This window comes from Cajanus cajan, chromosome 8 (assembly GCF_000230855.2).
Source record: "Cajanus cajan strain Asha chromosome 8, NIPB_CcT2T_4, whole genome shotgun sequence".
Lineage (NCBI taxonomy): Eukaryota > Viridiplantae > Streptophyta > Magnoliopsida > Fabales > Fabaceae > Cajanus > Cajanus cajan.
The window spans coordinates 52013854-52029211 of record NC_138524.1 but is presented as its reverse complement, the minus strand read 5'-3'; the positions used below and the strand labels follow the sequence as shown (position 1 = coordinate 52029211).

General features: G+C 36.4%; 41 non-coding genes and 1 pseudogene across 41 annotated transcripts; all 42 read left to right on the top strand.

The window, feature by feature from the left end:
• The first annotated feature begins 110 nt into the window (after positions 1 to 110).
• LOC145951457 (5S ribosomal RNA) lies at positions 111 to 229 on the top strand. Its single transcript, XR_014429255.1, has one exon. It is a non-coding gene; the product is annotated as a 5S ribosomal RNA (ribosomal RNA).
• Positions 230 to 461: 232 nt separating this feature from the next.
• LOC145951397 (5S ribosomal RNA) lies at positions 462 to 580 on the top strand. Its single transcript, XR_014429195.1, has one exon. It is a non-coding gene; the product is annotated as a 5S ribosomal RNA (ribosomal RNA).
• Positions 581 to 812: 232 nt separating this feature from the next.
• On the top strand, positions 813 to 927 carry LOC145951519 (uncharacterized; annotated as a pseudogene).
• Positions 928 to 1158: 231 nt separating this feature from the next.
• Positions 1159 to 1277, top strand: LOC145951501 (5S ribosomal RNA). The gene has a single exon (XR_014429298.1). It is a non-coding gene; the product is annotated as a 5S ribosomal RNA (ribosomal RNA).
• A 232-nt stretch (positions 1278 to 1509) lies between these two features.
• On the top strand, positions 1510 to 1628 carry LOC145951432 (5S ribosomal RNA). Its single transcript, XR_014429230.1, has one exon. It is a non-coding gene; the product is annotated as a 5S ribosomal RNA (ribosomal RNA).
• Positions 1629 to 1860: 232 nt separating this feature from the next.
• Positions 1861 to 1979, top strand: LOC145951400 (5S ribosomal RNA). Its single transcript, XR_014429198.1, has one exon. It is a non-coding gene; the product is annotated as a 5S ribosomal RNA (ribosomal RNA).
• A 232-nt stretch (positions 1980 to 2211) lies between these two features.
• LOC145951399 (5S ribosomal RNA) lies at positions 2212 to 2330 on the top strand. Its single transcript, XR_014429197.1, has one exon. It is a non-coding gene; the product is annotated as a 5S ribosomal RNA (ribosomal RNA).
• Positions 2331 to 2562: 232 nt separating this feature from the next.
• Positions 2563 to 2681, top strand: LOC145951441 (5S ribosomal RNA). The gene has a single exon (XR_014429239.1). It is a non-coding gene; the product is annotated as a 5S ribosomal RNA (ribosomal RNA).
• A 242-nt stretch (positions 2682 to 2923) lies between these two features.
• Positions 2924 to 3042, top strand: LOC145951349 (5S ribosomal RNA). Its single transcript, XR_014429147.1, has one exon. It is a non-coding gene; the product is annotated as a 5S ribosomal RNA (ribosomal RNA).
• Positions 3043 to 3284: 242 nt separating this feature from the next.
• On the top strand, positions 3285 to 3403 carry LOC145951437 (5S ribosomal RNA). The gene has a single exon (XR_014429235.1). It is a non-coding gene; the product is annotated as a 5S ribosomal RNA (ribosomal RNA).
• A 242-nt stretch (positions 3404 to 3645) lies between these two features.
• On the top strand, positions 3646 to 3764 carry LOC145951348 (5S ribosomal RNA). The gene has a single exon (XR_014429146.1). It is a non-coding gene; the product is annotated as a 5S ribosomal RNA (ribosomal RNA).
• Positions 3765 to 4005: 241 nt separating this feature from the next.
• Positions 4006 to 4124, top strand: LOC145951417 (5S ribosomal RNA). Its single transcript, XR_014429215.1, has one exon. It is a non-coding gene; the product is annotated as a 5S ribosomal RNA (ribosomal RNA).
• Positions 4125 to 4366: 242 nt separating this feature from the next.
• LOC145951450 (5S ribosomal RNA) lies at positions 4367 to 4485 on the top strand. The gene has a single exon (XR_014429248.1). It is a non-coding gene; the product is annotated as a 5S ribosomal RNA (ribosomal RNA).
• Positions 4486 to 4727: 242 nt separating this feature from the next.
• LOC145951347 (5S ribosomal RNA) lies at positions 4728 to 4846 on the top strand. The gene has a single exon (XR_014429145.1). It is a non-coding gene; the product is annotated as a 5S ribosomal RNA (ribosomal RNA).
• Positions 4847 to 5088: 242 nt separating this feature from the next.
• Positions 5089 to 5207, top strand: LOC145951416 (5S ribosomal RNA). The gene has a single exon (XR_014429214.1). It is a non-coding gene; the product is annotated as a 5S ribosomal RNA (ribosomal RNA).
• Positions 5208 to 5450: 243 nt separating this feature from the next.
• LOC145951415 (5S ribosomal RNA) lies at positions 5451 to 5569 on the top strand. The gene has a single exon (XR_014429213.1). It is a non-coding gene; the product is annotated as a 5S ribosomal RNA (ribosomal RNA).
• Positions 5570 to 5811: 242 nt separating this feature from the next.
• On the top strand, positions 5812 to 5930 carry LOC145951346 (5S ribosomal RNA). Its single transcript, XR_014429144.1, has one exon. It is a non-coding gene; the product is annotated as a 5S ribosomal RNA (ribosomal RNA).
• Positions 5931 to 6172: 242 nt separating this feature from the next.
• LOC145951345 (5S ribosomal RNA) lies at positions 6173 to 6291 on the top strand. Its single transcript, XR_014429143.1, has one exon. It is a non-coding gene; the product is annotated as a 5S ribosomal RNA (ribosomal RNA).
• A 243-nt stretch (positions 6292 to 6534) lies between these two features.
• On the top strand, positions 6535 to 6653 carry LOC145951344 (5S ribosomal RNA). Its single transcript, XR_014429142.1, has one exon. It is a non-coding gene; the product is annotated as a 5S ribosomal RNA (ribosomal RNA).
• Positions 6654 to 6895: 242 nt separating this feature from the next.
• Positions 6896 to 7014, top strand: LOC145951343 (5S ribosomal RNA). Its single transcript, XR_014429141.1, has one exon. It is a non-coding gene; the product is annotated as a 5S ribosomal RNA (ribosomal RNA).
• Positions 7015 to 7256: 242 nt separating this feature from the next.
• On the top strand, positions 7257 to 7375 carry LOC145951341 (5S ribosomal RNA). Its single transcript, XR_014429139.1, has one exon. It is a non-coding gene; the product is annotated as a 5S ribosomal RNA (ribosomal RNA).
• A 243-nt stretch (positions 7376 to 7618) lies between these two features.
• Positions 7619 to 7737, top strand: LOC145951340 (5S ribosomal RNA). The gene has a single exon (XR_014429138.1). It is a non-coding gene; the product is annotated as a 5S ribosomal RNA (ribosomal RNA).
• Positions 7738 to 7979: 242 nt separating this feature from the next.
• On the top strand, positions 7980 to 8098 carry LOC145951339 (5S ribosomal RNA). Its single transcript, XR_014429137.1, has one exon. It is a non-coding gene; the product is annotated as a 5S ribosomal RNA (ribosomal RNA).
• A 241-nt stretch (positions 8099 to 8339) lies between these two features.
• Positions 8340 to 8458, top strand: LOC145951414 (5S ribosomal RNA). Its single transcript, XR_014429212.1, has one exon. It is a non-coding gene; the product is annotated as a 5S ribosomal RNA (ribosomal RNA).
• A 242-nt stretch (positions 8459 to 8700) lies between these two features.
• Positions 8701 to 8819, top strand: LOC145951413 (5S ribosomal RNA). The gene has a single exon (XR_014429211.1). It is a non-coding gene; the product is annotated as a 5S ribosomal RNA (ribosomal RNA).
• A 242-nt stretch (positions 8820 to 9061) lies between these two features.
• LOC145951395 (5S ribosomal RNA) lies at positions 9062 to 9180 on the top strand. The gene has a single exon (XR_014429193.1). It is a non-coding gene; the product is annotated as a 5S ribosomal RNA (ribosomal RNA).
• Positions 9181 to 9422: 242 nt separating this feature from the next.
• Positions 9423 to 9541, top strand: LOC145951412 (5S ribosomal RNA). Its single transcript, XR_014429210.1, has one exon. It is a non-coding gene; the product is annotated as a 5S ribosomal RNA (ribosomal RNA).
• A 243-nt stretch (positions 9542 to 9784) lies between these two features.
• On the top strand, positions 9785 to 9903 carry LOC145951402 (5S ribosomal RNA). The gene has a single exon (XR_014429200.1). It is a non-coding gene; the product is annotated as a 5S ribosomal RNA (ribosomal RNA).
• A 242-nt stretch (positions 9904 to 10145) lies between these two features.
• On the top strand, positions 10146 to 10264 carry LOC145951338 (5S ribosomal RNA). The gene has a single exon (XR_014429136.1). It is a non-coding gene; the product is annotated as a 5S ribosomal RNA (ribosomal RNA).
• Positions 10265 to 10506: 242 nt separating this feature from the next.
• On the top strand, positions 10507 to 10625 carry LOC145951337 (5S ribosomal RNA). The gene has a single exon (XR_014429135.1). It is a non-coding gene; the product is annotated as a 5S ribosomal RNA (ribosomal RNA).
• Positions 10626 to 10868: 243 nt separating this feature from the next.
• LOC145951354 (5S ribosomal RNA) lies at positions 10869 to 10987 on the top strand. Its single transcript, XR_014429152.1, has one exon. It is a non-coding gene; the product is annotated as a 5S ribosomal RNA (ribosomal RNA).
• Positions 10988 to 11229: 242 nt separating this feature from the next.
• On the top strand, positions 11230 to 11348 carry LOC145951335 (5S ribosomal RNA). Its single transcript, XR_014429134.1, has one exon. It is a non-coding gene; the product is annotated as a 5S ribosomal RNA (ribosomal RNA).
• Positions 11349 to 11791: 443 nt separating this feature from the next.
• LOC145951334 (5S ribosomal RNA) lies at positions 11792 to 11910 on the top strand. The gene has a single exon (XR_014429133.1). It is a non-coding gene; the product is annotated as a 5S ribosomal RNA (ribosomal RNA).
• Positions 11911 to 12152: 242 nt separating this feature from the next.
• Positions 12153 to 12271, top strand: LOC145951333 (5S ribosomal RNA). Its single transcript, XR_014429132.1, has one exon. It is a non-coding gene; the product is annotated as a 5S ribosomal RNA (ribosomal RNA).
• Positions 12272 to 12514: 243 nt separating this feature from the next.
• Positions 12515 to 12633, top strand: LOC145951332 (5S ribosomal RNA). The gene has a single exon (XR_014429131.1). It is a non-coding gene; the product is annotated as a 5S ribosomal RNA (ribosomal RNA).
• A 243-nt stretch (positions 12634 to 12876) lies between these two features.
• On the top strand, positions 12877 to 12995 carry LOC145951386 (5S ribosomal RNA). The gene has a single exon (XR_014429184.1). It is a non-coding gene; the product is annotated as a 5S ribosomal RNA (ribosomal RNA).
• Positions 12996 to 13237: 242 nt separating this feature from the next.
• LOC145951446 (5S ribosomal RNA) lies at positions 13238 to 13356 on the top strand. Its single transcript, XR_014429244.1, has one exon. It is a non-coding gene; the product is annotated as a 5S ribosomal RNA (ribosomal RNA).
• A 243-nt stretch (positions 13357 to 13599) lies between these two features.
• Positions 13600 to 13718, top strand: LOC145951482 (5S ribosomal RNA). The gene has a single exon (XR_014429280.1). It is a non-coding gene; the product is annotated as a 5S ribosomal RNA (ribosomal RNA).
• A 242-nt stretch (positions 13719 to 13960) lies between these two features.
• On the top strand, positions 13961 to 14079 carry LOC145951408 (5S ribosomal RNA). The gene has a single exon (XR_014429206.1). It is a non-coding gene; the product is annotated as a 5S ribosomal RNA (ribosomal RNA).
• A 241-nt stretch (positions 14080 to 14320) lies between these two features.
• LOC145951331 (5S ribosomal RNA) lies at positions 14321 to 14439 on the top strand. The gene has a single exon (XR_014429130.1). It is a non-coding gene; the product is annotated as a 5S ribosomal RNA (ribosomal RNA).
• Positions 14440 to 14681: 242 nt separating this feature from the next.
• LOC145951329 (5S ribosomal RNA) lies at positions 14682 to 14800 on the top strand. Its single transcript, XR_014429128.1, has one exon. It is a non-coding gene; the product is annotated as a 5S ribosomal RNA (ribosomal RNA).
• Positions 14801 to 15042: 242 nt separating this feature from the next.
• On the top strand, positions 15043 to 15161 carry LOC145951407 (5S ribosomal RNA). The gene has a single exon (XR_014429205.1). It is a non-coding gene; the product is annotated as a 5S ribosomal RNA (ribosomal RNA).
• Positions 15162 to 15358: the final 197 nt, after the last annotated feature.

The window sequence follows — 15358 nt, the reverse complement described above, 5'->3', positions numbered from 1 at the left end:
TTTTCCAACTATCTCGGATTGAACTCAAATATTAGCCTTAAAAATTCAAATTTTATGGCTAATATTTTTACTTACAACCGCATATACTAATATTTTGCGTAATACTTGTGAGGTGCGATCATACCAGCACTAATGCACCGGATCCCATCAAAACTCCGCAGTTAAGCGTGCTTGGGCGAGAGTAGTGCTAGGATGGGTGACCTCCTGGGAAGTCCTCGTGTTGCACCTCTCTTTTTTTGCCGATTTCTTACTTACGTGGTTATTTGAATTTTTTTTCTTAAAAAAAATCGTCTCAGTTGTTTTTGTCAAATTTAACTGACTAAATTTTTTAACAGGGGTACTTTTGTCAAATTTTCCAACTATCTCGGATTGAACTCAAATATTAGGCTTAAAAATTCAAATTTTAAGGCTAATATTTTTCCTTACAACCGCATATACTAATATTTTGCGTAATACTTGTTAGGTGCGATCATACCAGCACTAATGCACCGGATCCCATCAGGACTCCGCAGTTAAGCGTGCTTGGGCGAGAGTAGTACTAGGATGGGTGACCTCCTGGGAAGTCCTCGTGTTGCACCTCTCTTTTTTTGCCGATTTCTTACTTACGTGGTTATTTGAATTTTTTTTCTTAAAAAAAATCGTCTCAGTTGTTTTTGTCAAATTTAACTGTCTCAATTTTTTAACAGGGGTACTTTTGTCAAATATTCAAACTATCTCGGATTGAACTCAAATATTAGCCTTAAAAATTCAAATTTTAAGGCTAATATTTTTCCTTACAACCGCATATACTAATATTTTGCGTAATACTTGTCAGGTGCGATCATACCAGCACTAATGCACCTGATCCCATCAAAACTCCGCAATTAAGCGTGCTTGGGCGAGAGTAGTACTAGGATGGGTTCCTGGGAAGTCCTCGTGTTGCACCTCTCTTTTTTTGCCGATTTCTTACTTACGTGGTTATTGAATTTTTTTTCTTAAAAAAAACCGTCTCAGTTGTTTTTCTCAAATTTAACTGTCTCAATTTTTTAACAGGGGTACTTTTGTCAAATTTTCAAACTATCTCGGATTGAACTCAAATATTAGCCTTAAAAATTCAAATTTTAAGGCTAATATTTTTCCTTACAACCGCATATACTAATATTTTGCGTAATACTTGTCAGGTGCGATCATACCAGCACTAATGCACCGGATCCCATCAAAACTCCGCAATTAAGCGTGCTTGGCCGTGAGTAGTTCTAGGATGGGTGACCTCCTGGGAAGTCCTCGTGTTGCACCTCTCTTTTTTTGCCAATTTCTTACTTACGTGGTTATTTGAATTTTTTTTCTTAAAAAAAATCGTCTCAGTTGTTTTTGTCAAATTTAACTGTCTCAATTTTTTAACAGGGGTACTTTTGTCAAATTTTCAAACTATCTCGGATTGAACTCAAATATTAGCCTTAAAAATTCAAATTTTAAGGCTAATATTTTTCCTTACAACCGCATATACTAATATTTTGCGTAATACTTATCAGGTGCGATCATACCAGCACTAATGCACCGGATCCCATCAGAACTCCGCAGTTAAGCGTGCTTGGGCGAGAGTAGTACTGGGATGGGTCACCTCCGGGGAAGTCCTCGTGTTGCACCTCTCTTTTTTTTCCGATTTCTTACTTACGTGGTTATTTGAATTTTTTTTCTTAAAAAAAATCGTCTGAGTTGTTTTTGTCAAATTTAACTGTCTCAATTTTTTAACAGGGGTACTTTTGCCAAATTTTCAAACTATCTCGGATTGAACTCAAATATTAGCCTTAAAAATTCAAATTTTAAGGATAATATTTTTCCTTACAACCGCATATACTAATATTTTGCGTAATACTTGTCAGGTGCGATCATACCAGCACTAATGCACCGGATCCCATCAGAACTCCGCAGTTAAGCGTGCTTGGGCGAGAGTAGTACTAGGATGGGTGACCTCCGGGGAAGTCCTCGTGTTGCACCTCTCTTTTTTTGCCGATTTCTTACTTACGTGGTTATTTGAATTTTTTTTCTTAAAAAAAATCGTCTGAGTTGTTTTTGTCAAATTTAACTGTCTCAATTTTTTAACAGGGGTACTTTTGTCAAATTTTCAAACTATCTCGGATTGAACTCAAATATTAGCCTTAAAAATTCAAATTTTAAGGCTAATATTTTTCCTTACAACCGCATATACTAATATTTTGCATAATACTTGTTAGGTGCGATCATACCAGCACTAATGCACCGGATCCCATCAGAACTCCGCAGTTAAGCGTGCTTGGGCGAGAGTAGTACTAGGATGGGTGACCTCCGGGGAAGTCCTCGTGTTGCACCTCTCTTTTTTTGCCGATTTCTTACTTACGTGGTTATTTGAATTTTTTTTCTTAAAAAAAATCGTCTGAGTTGTTTTTGTCAAATTTAACTGTCTCAATTTTTTAACAGGGGTACTTTTGTCAAATTTTCAAACTATCTCGGATTGAACTCAAATATTAGCCTTAAAAATTCAAATTTTAAGGATAATATTTTTCCTTACAACCGCATATACTAATATTTTGCGTAATACTTGTCAGGTGCGATCATACCAGCACTAATGCACCGGATCCCATTAGAACTCCGCAGTTAAGCGTGCTTGTGCGAGAGTAGTACTAGGATGGGTGACCTCCTGGGAAGTCCTCGTGTTGCACCTCTTTTTTTTTTTGCCGATTTCTTACTTACGTGGTTATTTGAATTTTTTTTCTTAAAAAAAGTCGTCTCAGTTGTTTTTCTCAAATTTAACTGTCTCAATTTTTTAACAGGGGTACTTTTGTCAAATTTTCAAACTATCTCGGATTGAACTCAAATTTTTTCACGAGATAGACAAAAATTCAAATTTTATGGCTAATATTTTTCCTTACAACCGCATATACTAATATTTTGCGTAATACTTGTCAGGTGCGATCATACCAGCACTAATGCACCGGATCCCATCAGAACTCCGCAGTTAAGCGTGCTTGGGCGAGAGTAGTACTAGGATGGGTGACCTCCTGGGAAGTCCTCGTGTTGCACCTCTTTTTTTTTTTGCCGATTTCTTACTTACGTGGTTATTTGAATTTTTTTTCTTAAAAAAAGTCGTCTCAGTTGTTTTTCTCAAATTTAACTGTCTCAATTTTTTAACAGGGGTACTTTTGTCAAATTTTCAAACTATCTCGGATTGAACTCAAATTTTTTCACGAGATAGACAAAAATTCAAATTTTATGGCTAATATTTTTCCTTACAACCGCATATACTAATATTTTGCGTAATACTTGTTAGGTGCGATCATACCAGCACTAATGCACCGGATCCCATCAGAACTCCGCAGTTAAGCGTGCTTGGGCGAGAGTAGTACTAGGATTGGTGACCTCCTGGGAAGTCCTCGTGTTGCACCTCTTTTTTTTTTTGCCGATTTCTTACTTACGTGGTTATTTGAATTTTTTTTCTTAAAAAAAGTCGTCTCAGTTGTTTTTCTCAAATTTAACTGTCTCAATTTTTTAACAGGGGTACTTTTGTCAAATTTTCAAACTATCTCGGATTGAACTCAAATTTTTTCACGAGATAGACAAAAATTCAAATTTTATGGCTAATATTTTTCCTTACAACCGCATATACTAATATTTTGCGTAATACTTGTCAGGTGCGATCATACCAGCACTAATGCACCGGATCCCATCAGAACTCCGCAGTTAAGCGTGCTTGGGCGAGAGTAGTACTAGGATGGGTGACCTCCTGGGAAGTCCTCGTGTTGCACCTCTTTTTTTTTTGCCGATTTCTTACTTACGTGGTTATTTGAATTTTTTTTCTTAAAAAAAGTCGTCTGAGTTGTTTTTCTCAAATTTAACTGTCTCAATTTTTTAACAGGGGTACTTTTGTCAAATTTTCAAACTATCTCGGATTGAACTCAAATTTTTTCACGAGATAGACAAAAATTCAAATTTTATGGCTAATATTTTTCCTTACAACCGCATATACTAATATTTTGCGTAATACTTGTCAGGTGCGATCATACCAGCACTAATGCACGGGATCCCATCAGAACTCCGCAGTTAAGCGTGCTTGGGCGAGAGTAGTACTAGGATGGGTGACCTCCTGGGAAGTCCTCGTGTTGCACCTCTTTTTTTTTTTGCCGATTTCTTACTTACGTGGTTATTTGAATTTTTTTTCTTAAAAAAAGTCGTCTCAGTTGTTTTTCTCAAATTTAACTGTCTCAATTTTTTAACAGGGGTACTTTTGTCAAATTTTCAAACTATCTCGGATTGAACTCAAATTTTTTCACGAGATAGACAAAAATTCAAATTTTATGGCTAATATTTTTCCTTACAACCGCATATACTAATATTTTGCGTAATACTTGTCAGGTGCGATCATACCAGCACTAATGCACGGGATCCCATCAGAACTCCGCAATTAAGCGTGCTTGGGCGAGAGTAGTACTAGGATGGGTGACCTCCTGGGAAGTCCTCGTGTTGCACCTCTTTTTTTTTTTGCCGATTTCTTACTTACGTGGTTATTTGAATTTTTTTTCTTAAAAAAAGTCGTCTCAGTTGTTTTTCTCAAATTTAACTGTCTCAATTTTTTAACAGGGGTACTTTTGTCAAATTTTCAAACTATCTCGGATTGAACTCAAATTTTTTCACGAGATAGACAAAAATTCAAATTTTATGGCTAATATTTTTCCTTACAACCGCATATACTAATATTTTGCGTAATACTTGTCAGGTGCGATCATACCAGCACTAATGCACCGGATCCCATCAGAACTCCGCAGTTAAGCGTGCTTGGGCGAGAGTAGTACTAGGATGGGTGACCTCCTGGGAAGTCCTCGTGTTGCACCTCTTTTTTTTTTTGCCGATTTCTTACTTACGTGGTTATTTGAATTTTTTTTCTTAAAAAAAGTCGTCTGAGTTGTTTTTCTCAAATTTAACTGTCTCAATTTTTTAACAGGGGTACTTTTGTCAAATTTTCAAACTATCTCGGATTGAACTCAAATTTTTTCACGAGATAGACAAAAATTCAAATTTTATGGCTAATATTTTTCCTTACAACCGCATATACTAATATTTTGCGTAATACTTGTCAGGTGCGATCATACCAGCACTAATGCACGGGATCCCATCAGAACTCCGCAGTTAAGCGTGCTTGGGCGAGAGTAGTACTAGGATGGGTGACCTCCTGGGAAGTCCTCGTGTTGCACCTCTTTTTTTTTTTTGCCGATTTCTTACTTACGTGGTTATTTGAATTTTTTTTCTTAAAAAAAGTCGTCTCAGTTGTTTTTCTCAAATTTAACTGTCTCAATTTTTTAACAGGGGTACTTTTGTCAAATTTTCAAACTATCTCGGATTGAACTCAAATTTTTTCACGAGATAGACAAAAATTCAAATTTTATGGCTAATATTTTTCCTTACAACCGCATATACTAATATTTTGCGTAATACTTGTCAGGTGCGATCATACCAGCACTAATGCACGGGATCCCATCAGAACTCCGCAGTTAAGCGTGCTTGGGCGAGAGTAGTACTAGGATGGGTGACCTCCTGGGAAGTCCTCGTGTTGCACCTCTTTTTTTTTTTGCCGATTTCTTACTTACGTGGTTATTTGAATTTTTTTTCTTAAAAAAAGTCGTCTCAGTTGTTTTTCTCAAATTTAACTGTCTCAATTTTTTAACAGGGGTACTTTTGTCAAATTTTCAAACTATCTCGGATTGAACTCAATTTTTTTCACGAGATAGACAAAAATTCAAATTTTATGGCTAATATTTTTCCTTACAACCGCATATACTAATATTTTGCGTAATACTTGTCAGGTGCGATCATACCAGCACTAATGCACCGGATCCCATCAGAACTCCGCAGTTAAGCGTGCTTGGGCGAGAGTAGTACTAGGATGGGTGACCTCCTGGGAAGTCCTCGTGTTGCACCTCTTTTTTTTTTTGCCGATTTCTTACTTACGTGGTTATTTGAATTTTTTTTCTTAAAAAAAGTCGTCTCAGTTGTTTTTCTCAAATTTAACTGTCTCAATTTTTTAACAGGGGTACTTTTGTCAAATTTTCAAACTATCTCGGATTGAACTCAAATTTTTTCACGAGATAGACAAAAATTCAAATTTTATGGCTAATATTTTTCCTTACAACCGCATATACTAATATTTTGCGTAATACTTGTCAGGTGCGATCATACCAGCACTAATGCACCGGATCCCATCAGAACTCCGCAGTTAAGCGTGCTTGGGCGAGAGTAGTACTAGGATGGGTGACCTCCTGGGAAGTCCTCGTGTTGCACCTCTTTTTTTTTTTTGCCGATTTCTTACTTACGTGGTTATTTGAATTTTTTTTCTTAAAAAAAGTCGTCTCAGTTGTTTTTCTCAAATTTAACTGTCTCAATTTTTTAACAGGGGTACTTTTGTCAAATTTTCAAACTATCTCGGATTGAACTCAAATTTTTTCACGAGATAGACAAAAATTCAAATTTTATGGCTAATATTTTTCCTTACAACCGCATATACTAATATTTTGCGTAATACTTGTCAGGTGCGATCATACCAGCACTAATGCACCGGATCCCATCAGAACTCCGCAGTTAAGCGTGCTTGGGCGAGAGTAGTACTAGGATGGGTGACCTCCTGGGAAGTCCTCGTGTTGCACCTCTTTTTTTTTTTGCCGATTTCTTACTTACGTGGTTATTTGAATTTTTTTTCTTAAAAAAAGTCGTCTCAGTTGTTTTTCTCAAATTTAACTGTCTCAATTTTTTAACAGGGGTACTTTTGTCAAATTTTCAAACTATCTCGGATTGAACTCAATTTTTTTCACGAGATAGACAAAAATTCAAATTTTATGGCTAATATTTTTCCTTACAACCGCATATACTAATATTTTGCGTAATACTTGTCAGGTGCGATCATACCAGCACTAATGCACCGGATCCCATCAGAACTCCGCAGTTAAGCGTGCTTGGGCGAGAGTAGTACTAGGATGGGTGACCTCCTGGGAAGTCCTCGTGTTGCACCTCTTTTTTTTTTTGCCGATTTCTTACTTACGTGGTTATTTGAATTTTTTTTCTTAAAAAAAGTCGTCTCAGTTGTTTTTCTCAAATTTAACTGTCTCAATTTTTTAACAGGGGTACTTTTGTCAAATTTTCAAACTATCTCGGATTGAACTCAAATTTTTTCACGAGATAGACAAAAATTCAAATTTTATGGCTAATATTTTTCCTTACAACCGCATATACTAATATTTTGCGTAATACTTGTCAGGTGCGATCATACCAGCACTAATGCACCGGATCCCATCAGAACTCCGCAGTTAAGCGTGCTTGGGCGAGAGTAGTACTAGGATGGGTGACCTCCTGGGAAGTCCTCGTGTTGCACCTCTTTTTTTTTTTTGCCGATTTCTTACTTACGTGGTTATTTGAATTTTTTTTCTTAAAAAAAGTCGTCTCAGTTGTTTTTCTCAAATTTAACTGTCTCAATTTTTTAACAGGGGTACTTTTGTCAAATTTTCAAACTATCTCGGATTGAACTCAAATTTTTTCACGAGATAGACAAAAATTCAAATTTTATGGCTAATATTTTTCCTTACAACCGCATATACTAATATTTTGCGTAATACTTGTCAGGTGCGATCATACCAGCACTAATGCACCGGATCCCATCAGAACTCCGCAGTTAAGCGTGCTTGGGCGAGAGTAGTACTAGGATGGGTGACCTCCTGGGAAGTCCTCGTGTTGCACCTCTTTTTTTTTTTGCCGATTTCTTACTTACGTGGTTATTTGAATTTTTTTTCTTAAAAAAAGTCGTCTCAGTTGTTTTTCTCAAATTTAACTGTCTCAATTTTTTAACAGGGGTACTTTTGTCAAATTTTCAAACTATCTCGGATTGAACTCAAATTTTTTCACGAGATAGACAAAAATTCAAATTTTATGGCTAATATTTTTCCTTACAACCGCATATACTAATATTTTGCGTAATACTTGTCAGGTGCGATCATACCAGCACTAATGCACCGGATCCCATCAGAACTCCGCAGTTAAGCGTGCTTGGGCGAGAGTAGTACTAGGATGGGTGACCTCCTGGGAAGTCCTCGTGTTGCACCTCTTTTTTTTTTGCCGATTTCTTACTTACGTGGTTATTTGAATTTTTTTTCTTAAAAAAAGTCGTCTCAGTTGTTTTTCTCAAATTTAACTGTCTCAATTTTTTAACAGGGGTACTTTTGTCAAATTTTCAAACTATCTCGGATTGAACTCAAATTTTTTCACCAGATAGACAAAAATTCAAATTTTATGGCTAATATTTTTCCTTACAACCGCATATACTAATATTTTGCGTAATACTTGTCAGGTGCGATCATACCAGCACTAATGCACGGGATCCCATCAGAACTCCGCAGTTAAGCGTGCTTGGGCGAGAGTAGTACTAGGATGGGTGACCTCCTGGGAAGTCCTCGTGTTGCACCTCTTTTTTTTTTTGCCGATTTCTTACTTACGTGGTTATTTGAATTTTTTTTCTTAAAAAAAGTCGTCTCAGTTGTTTTTCTCAAATTTAACTGTCTCAATTTTTTAACAGGGGTACTTTTGTCAAATTTTCAAACTATCTCGGATTGAACTCAAATTTTTTCACGAGATAGACAAAAATTCAAATTTTATGGCTAATATTTTTCCTTACAACCGCATATACTAATATTTTGCGTAATACTTGTCAGGTGCGATCATACCAGCACTAATGCACGGGATCCCATCAGAACTCCGCAGTTAAGCGTGCTTGGGCGAGAGTAGTACTAGGATGGGTGACCTCCTGGGAAGTCCTCGTGTTGCACCTCTTTTTTTTTTTGCCGATTTCTTACTTACGTGGTTATTTGAATTTTTTTTCTTAAAAAAAGTCGTCTCAGTTGTTTTTCTCAAATTTAACTGTCTCAATTTTTTAACAGGGGTACTTTTGTCAAATTTTCAAACTATCTCGGATTGAACTCAAATTTTTTCACGAGATAGACAAAAATTCAAATTTTATGGCTAATATTTTTCCTTACAACCGCATATACTAATATTTTGCGTAATACTTGTCAGGTGCGATCATACCAGCACTAATGCACCGGATCCCATCAGAACTCCGCAGTTAAGCGTGCTTGGGCGAGAGTAGTACTAGGATGGGTGACCTCCTGGGAAGTCCTCGTGTTGCACCCCTTTTTTTTTTTGCCGATTTCTTACTTACGTGGTTATTTGAATTTTTTTTCTTAAAAAAAGTCGTCTGAGTTGTTTTTCTCAAATTTAACTGTCTCAATTTTTTAACAGGGGTACTTTTGTCAAATTTTCAAACTATCTCGGATTGAACTCAAATTTTTTCACGAGATAGACAAAAATTCAAATTTTATGGCTAATATTTTTCCTTACAACCGCATATACTAATATTTTGCGTAATACTTGTCAGGTGCGATCATACCAGCACTAATGCACGGGATCCCATCAGAACTCCGCAGTTAAGCGTGCTTGGGCGAGAGTAGTACTAGGATGGGTGACCTCCTGGGAAGTCCTCGTGTTGCACCTCTTTTTTTTTTTTGCCGATTTCTTACTTACGTGGTTATTTGAATTTTTTTTCTTAAAAAAAGTCGTCTCAGTTGTTTTTCTCAAATTTAACTGTCTCAATTTTTTAACAGGGGTACTTTTGTCAAATTTTCAAACTATCTCGGATTGAACTCAAATTTTTTCACGAGATAGACAAAAATTCAAATTTTATGGCTAATATTTTTCCTTACAACCGCATATACTAATATTTTGCGTAATACTTGTCAGGTGCGATCATACCAGCACTAATGCACGGGATCCCATCAGAACTCCGCAGTTAAGCGTGCTTGGGCGAGAGTAGTACTAGGATGGGTGACCTCCTGGGAAGTTCTCGTGTTGCACCTCTTTTTTTTTTTGCCGATTTCTTACTTACGTGGTTATTTGAATTTTTTTTCTTAAAAAAAGTCGTCTCAGTTGTTTTTCTCAAATTTAACTGTCTCAATTTTTTAACAGGGGTACTTTTGTCAAATTTTCAAACTATCTCGGATTGAACTCAATTTTTTTCACGAGATAGACAAAAATTCAAATTTTATGGCTAATATTTTTCCTTACAACCGCATATACTAATATTTTGCGTAATACTTGTCAGGTGCGATCATACCAGCACTAATGCACCGGATCCCATCAGAACTCCGCAGTTAAGCGTGCTTGGGCGAGAGTAGTACTAGGATGGGTGACCTCCTGGGAAGTCCTCGTGTTGCACCTCTTTTTTTTTTTGCCGATTTCTTACTTACGTGGTTATTTGAATTTTTTTTCTTAAAAAAAGTCGTCTCAGTTGTTTTTCTCAAATTTAACTGTCTCAATTTTTTAACAGGGGTACTTTTGTCAAATTTTCAAACTATCTCGGATTGAACTCAAATTTTTTCACGAGATAGACAAAAATTCAAATTTTATGGCTAATATTTTTCCTTACAACCGCATATACTAATATTTTGCGTAATACTTGTCAGGTGCGATCATACCAGCACTAATGCACCGGATCCCATCAGAACTCCGCAGTTAAGCGTGCTTGGGCGAGAGTAGTACTAGGATGGGTGACCTCCTGGGAAGTCCTCGTGTTGCACCTCTTTTTTTTTTTTGCCGATTTCTTACTTAAGTGGTTATTTGAATTTTTTTTCTTAAAAAAAGTCGTCTCAGTTGTTTTTCTCAAATTTAACTGTCTCAATTTTTTAACAGGGGTACTTTTGTCAAATTTTCAAACTATCTCGGATTGAACTCAAATTTTTTCACGAGATAGACAAAAATTCAAATTTTATGGCTAATATTTTTCCTTACAACCGCATATACTAATATTTTGCGTAATACTTGTCAGGTGCGATCATACCAGCACTAATGCACCGGATCCCATCAGAACTCCGTAGTTAAGCGTGCTTGGGCGAGAGTAGTACTAGGATGGGTGACCTCCTGGGAAGTCCTCGTGTTGCACCTCTTTTTTTTTTTGCCGATTTCTTACTTACGTGGTTATTTGAATTTTTTTTCTTAAAAAAAGTCGTCTCAGTTGTTTTTCTCAAATTTAACTGTCTCAATTTTTTAACAGGGGTACTTTTGTCAAATTTTCAAACTATCTCGGATTGAACTCAAATTTTTTCACGAGATAGACAAAAATTCAAATTTTATGGCTAATATTTTTCCTTACAACCGCATATACTAATATTTTGCGTAATACTTGTCAGGTGCGATCATACCAGCACTAATGCACCGGATCCCATCAGAACTCCGCAGTTAAGCGTGCTTGGGCGAGAGTAGTACTAGGATGGGTGACCTCCTGGGAAGTCCTCGTGTTGCACCTCTTTTTTTTTTTGCCGATTTCTTACTTACGTGGTTATTTGAATTTTTTTTCTTAAAAAAAGTCGTCTCAGTTGTTTTTCTCAAATTTAACTGTCTCAATTTTTTAACAGGGGTACTTTTGTCAAATTTTCAAACTATCTCGGATTGAACTCAAATTTTTTCACGAGATAGACAAAACTGGGAAGTCCTCGTGTTGCACCTCTTTTTTTTTTTTGCCGATTTCTTACTTACGTGGTTATTTGAATTTTTTTTCTTAAAAAAAGTCGTCTCAGTTGTTTTTCTCAAATTTAACTGTCTCAATTTTTTAACAGGGGTACTTTTGTCAAATTTTCAAACTATCTCGGATTGAACTCAAATTTTTTCACGAGATAGACAAAAATTCAAATTTTATGGCTAATATTTTTCCTTACAACCGCATATACTAATATTTTGCGTAATACTTGTCAGGTGCGATCATACCAGCACTAATGCACCGGATCCCATCAGAACTCCGCAGTTAAGCGTGCTTGGGCGAGAGTAGTACTAGGATGGGTGACCTCCTGGGAAGTCCTCGTGTTGCACCTCTTTTTTTTTTTGCCGATTTCTTACTTACGTGGTTATTTGAATTTTTTTTCTTAAAAAAAGTCGTCTCAGTTGTTTTTCTCAAATTTAACTGTCTCAATTTTTTAACAGGGGTACTTTTGTCAAATTTTCAAACTATCTCGGATTGAACTCAAATTTTTTCACGAGATAGACAAAAATTCAAATTTTATGGCTAATATTTTTCCTTACAACCGCATATACTAATATTTTGCGTAATACTTGTCAGGTGCGATCATACCAGCACTAATGCACCGGATCCCATCAGAACTCCGCAGTTAAGCGTGCTTGGGCGAGAGTAGTACTAGGATGGGTGACCTCCTGGGAAGTCCTCGTGTTGCACCTCTTTTTTTTTTTTGCCGATTTCTTACTTACGTGGTTATTTGAATTTTTTTTCTTAAAAAAAGTCGTCTCAGTTGTTTTTCTCAAATTTAACTGTCTCAATTTTTTAACAGGGGTACTTTTGTCAAATTTTCAAACTATCTCGGATTGAACTCAAATTTTTTCACGAGATAGACAAAAATTCAAATTTTATGGCTAATATTTTTCCTTACAACCGCATATACTAATATTTTGCGTAATACTTGTCAGGTGCGATCATACCAGCACTAATGCACCGGATCCCATCAGAACTCCGCAGTTAAGCGTGCTTGGGCGAGAGTAGTACTAGGATGGGTGACCTCCTGGGAAGTCCTCGTGTTGCACCTCTTTTTTTTTTTTGCCGATTTCTTACTTACGTGGTTATTTGAATTTTTTTTCTTAAAAAAAGTCGTCTCAGTTGTTTTTCTCAAATTTAACTGTCTCAATTTTTTAACAGGGGTACTTTTGTCAAATTTTCAAACTATCTCGGATTGAACTCAAATTTTTTCACGAGATAGACAAAAATTCAAATTTTATGGCTAATATTTTTCCTTACAACCGCATATACTAATATTTTGCGTAATACTTGTCAGGTGCGATCATACCAGCACTAATGCACCGGATCCCATCAGAACTCCGCAGTTAAGCGTGCTTGGGCGAGAGTAGTACTAGGATGGGTGACCTCCTGGGAAGTCCTTGTGTTGCACCTCTTTTTTTTTTTGCCGATTTCTTACTTACGTGGTTATTTGAATTTTTTTTCTTAAAAAAAGTCGTCTCAGTTGTTTTTCTCAAATTTAACTGTCTCAATTTTTTAACAGGGGTACTTTTGTCAAATTTTCAAACTATCTCGGATTGAACTCAAATTTTTTCACGAGATAGACAAAAATTCAAATTTTATGGCTAATATTTTTCCTTACAACCGCATATACTAATATTTTGCGTAATACTTGTCAGGTGCGATCATACCAGCACTAATGCACCGGATCCAATCAGAACTCTGCAGTTAAGCGTGCTTGGGCGAGAGTAGTACTAGGATGGGTGACCTCCTGGGAAGTCCTCGTGTTGCACCTCTTTTTTTTTTTTGCCGATTTCTTACTTACGTGGTTATTTGAATTTTTTTTCTTAAAAAAAGTCGTCTCAGTTGTTTTTCTCAAATTTAACTGTCTCAATTTTTTAACAGGGGTACTTTTGTCAAATTTTCAAACTATCTCGGATTGAACTCAAATTTTTTCACGAGATAGACAAAAATTCAAATTTTATGGCTAATATTTTTCCTTACAACCGCATATACTAATATTTTGCGTAATACTTGTCAGGTGCGATCATACAAGCACTAATGCACCGGATCCCATCAGAACTCCGCAGTTAAGCGTGCTTGGGCGAGAGTAGTAATAGGATGGGTGACCTCCTGGGAAGTCCTCGTGTGGCACCTCTTTTTTTTTTTGCCGATTTCTTACTTACGTGGTTATTTGAATTTTTTTTCTTAAAAAAAGTCGTCTCAGTTGTTTTTCTCAAATTTAACTGTCTCAATTTTTTAACAGGGGTACTTTTGTCAAATTTTCAAACTATCTCGGATTGAACTCAAATTTTTTCACGAGATAGACAAAAATTCAAATTTTATGGCTTATATTTTTCCTTACAACCGCATATACTAATATTTTGCGTAATACTTGTCAGGTGCGATCATACCAGCACTAATGCACCGGATCCCATCAGAACTCCGCAGGTAAGCGTGCTTGGGCGAGAGTAGTACTAGGATGGGTGACCTCCTGGGAAGTCCTCGTGTTGCACCTCTTTTTTTTTTGCCGATTTCTTACTTACGTGGTTATTTGAATTTTTTTTCTTAAAAAAAGTCGTCTCAGTTGTTTTTCTCAAATTTAACTGTCTCAATTTTTTAACAGGGGTACTTTTGTCAAATTTTCAAACTATCTCGGATTGAACTCAAATTTTTTCACGAGATAGACAAAAATTCAAATTTTATGGCTAATATTTTTCCTTACAACCGCATATACTAATATTTTGCGTAATACTTGTCAGGTGCGATCATACCAGCACTAATGCACCGGATCCCATCAGAACTCCGCAGTTAAGCGTGCTTGGGCGAGAGTAGTACTAGGATGGGTGACCTCCTGGGAAGTCCTCGTGTTGCACCTCTTTTTTTTTTTGCCGATTTCTTACTTACGTGGTTATTTGAATTTTTTTTCTTAAAAAAAGTCGTCTCAGTTGTTTTTCTCAAATTTAACTGTCTCAATTTTTTAACAGGGGTACTTTTGTCAAATTTTCAAACTATCTCGGATTGAACTCAAATTTTTTCACGAGATAGACAAAAATTCAAATTTTATGGCTAATATTTTTCCTTACAACCGCATATACTAATATTTTGCGTAATACTTGTCAGGTGCGATCATACCAGCACTAATGCACCGGATCCCATCAGAACTCCGCAGTTAAGCGTGCTTGGGCGAGAGTAGTACTAGGATGGGTGACCTCCTGGGAAGTCCTCGTGTTGCACCTCTTTTTTTTTTTGCCGATTTCTTACTTACGTGGTTATTTGAATTTTTTTTCTTAAAAAAAGTCGTCTCAGTTGTTTTTCTCAAATTTAACTGTCTCAATTTTTTAACAGGGGTACTTTTGTCAAATTTTCAAACTATCTCGGATTGAACTCAAATTTTTTCACGAGATAGACAAAAATTCAAATTTTATGGCTTATATTTTTCCTTACAACCGCATATACTAATATTTTGCGTAATACTTGTCAGGTGCGATCATACCAGCACTAATGCACCGGATCCCATCAGAACTCCGCAGGTAAGCGTGCTTGGGCGAGAGTAGTACTAGGATGGGTGACCTCCTGGGAAGTCCTCGTGTTGCACCTCTTTTTTTTTTGCCGATTTCTTACTTACGTGGTTATTTGAATTTTTTTTCTTAAAAAAAGTCGTCTCAGTTGTTTTTCTCAAATTTAACTGTCTCAATTTTTTAACAGGGGTACTTTTGTCAAATTTTCAAACTATCTCGGATTGAACTCAAATTTTTTCACGAGATAGACAAAAATTCAAATTTTATGGCTAATATT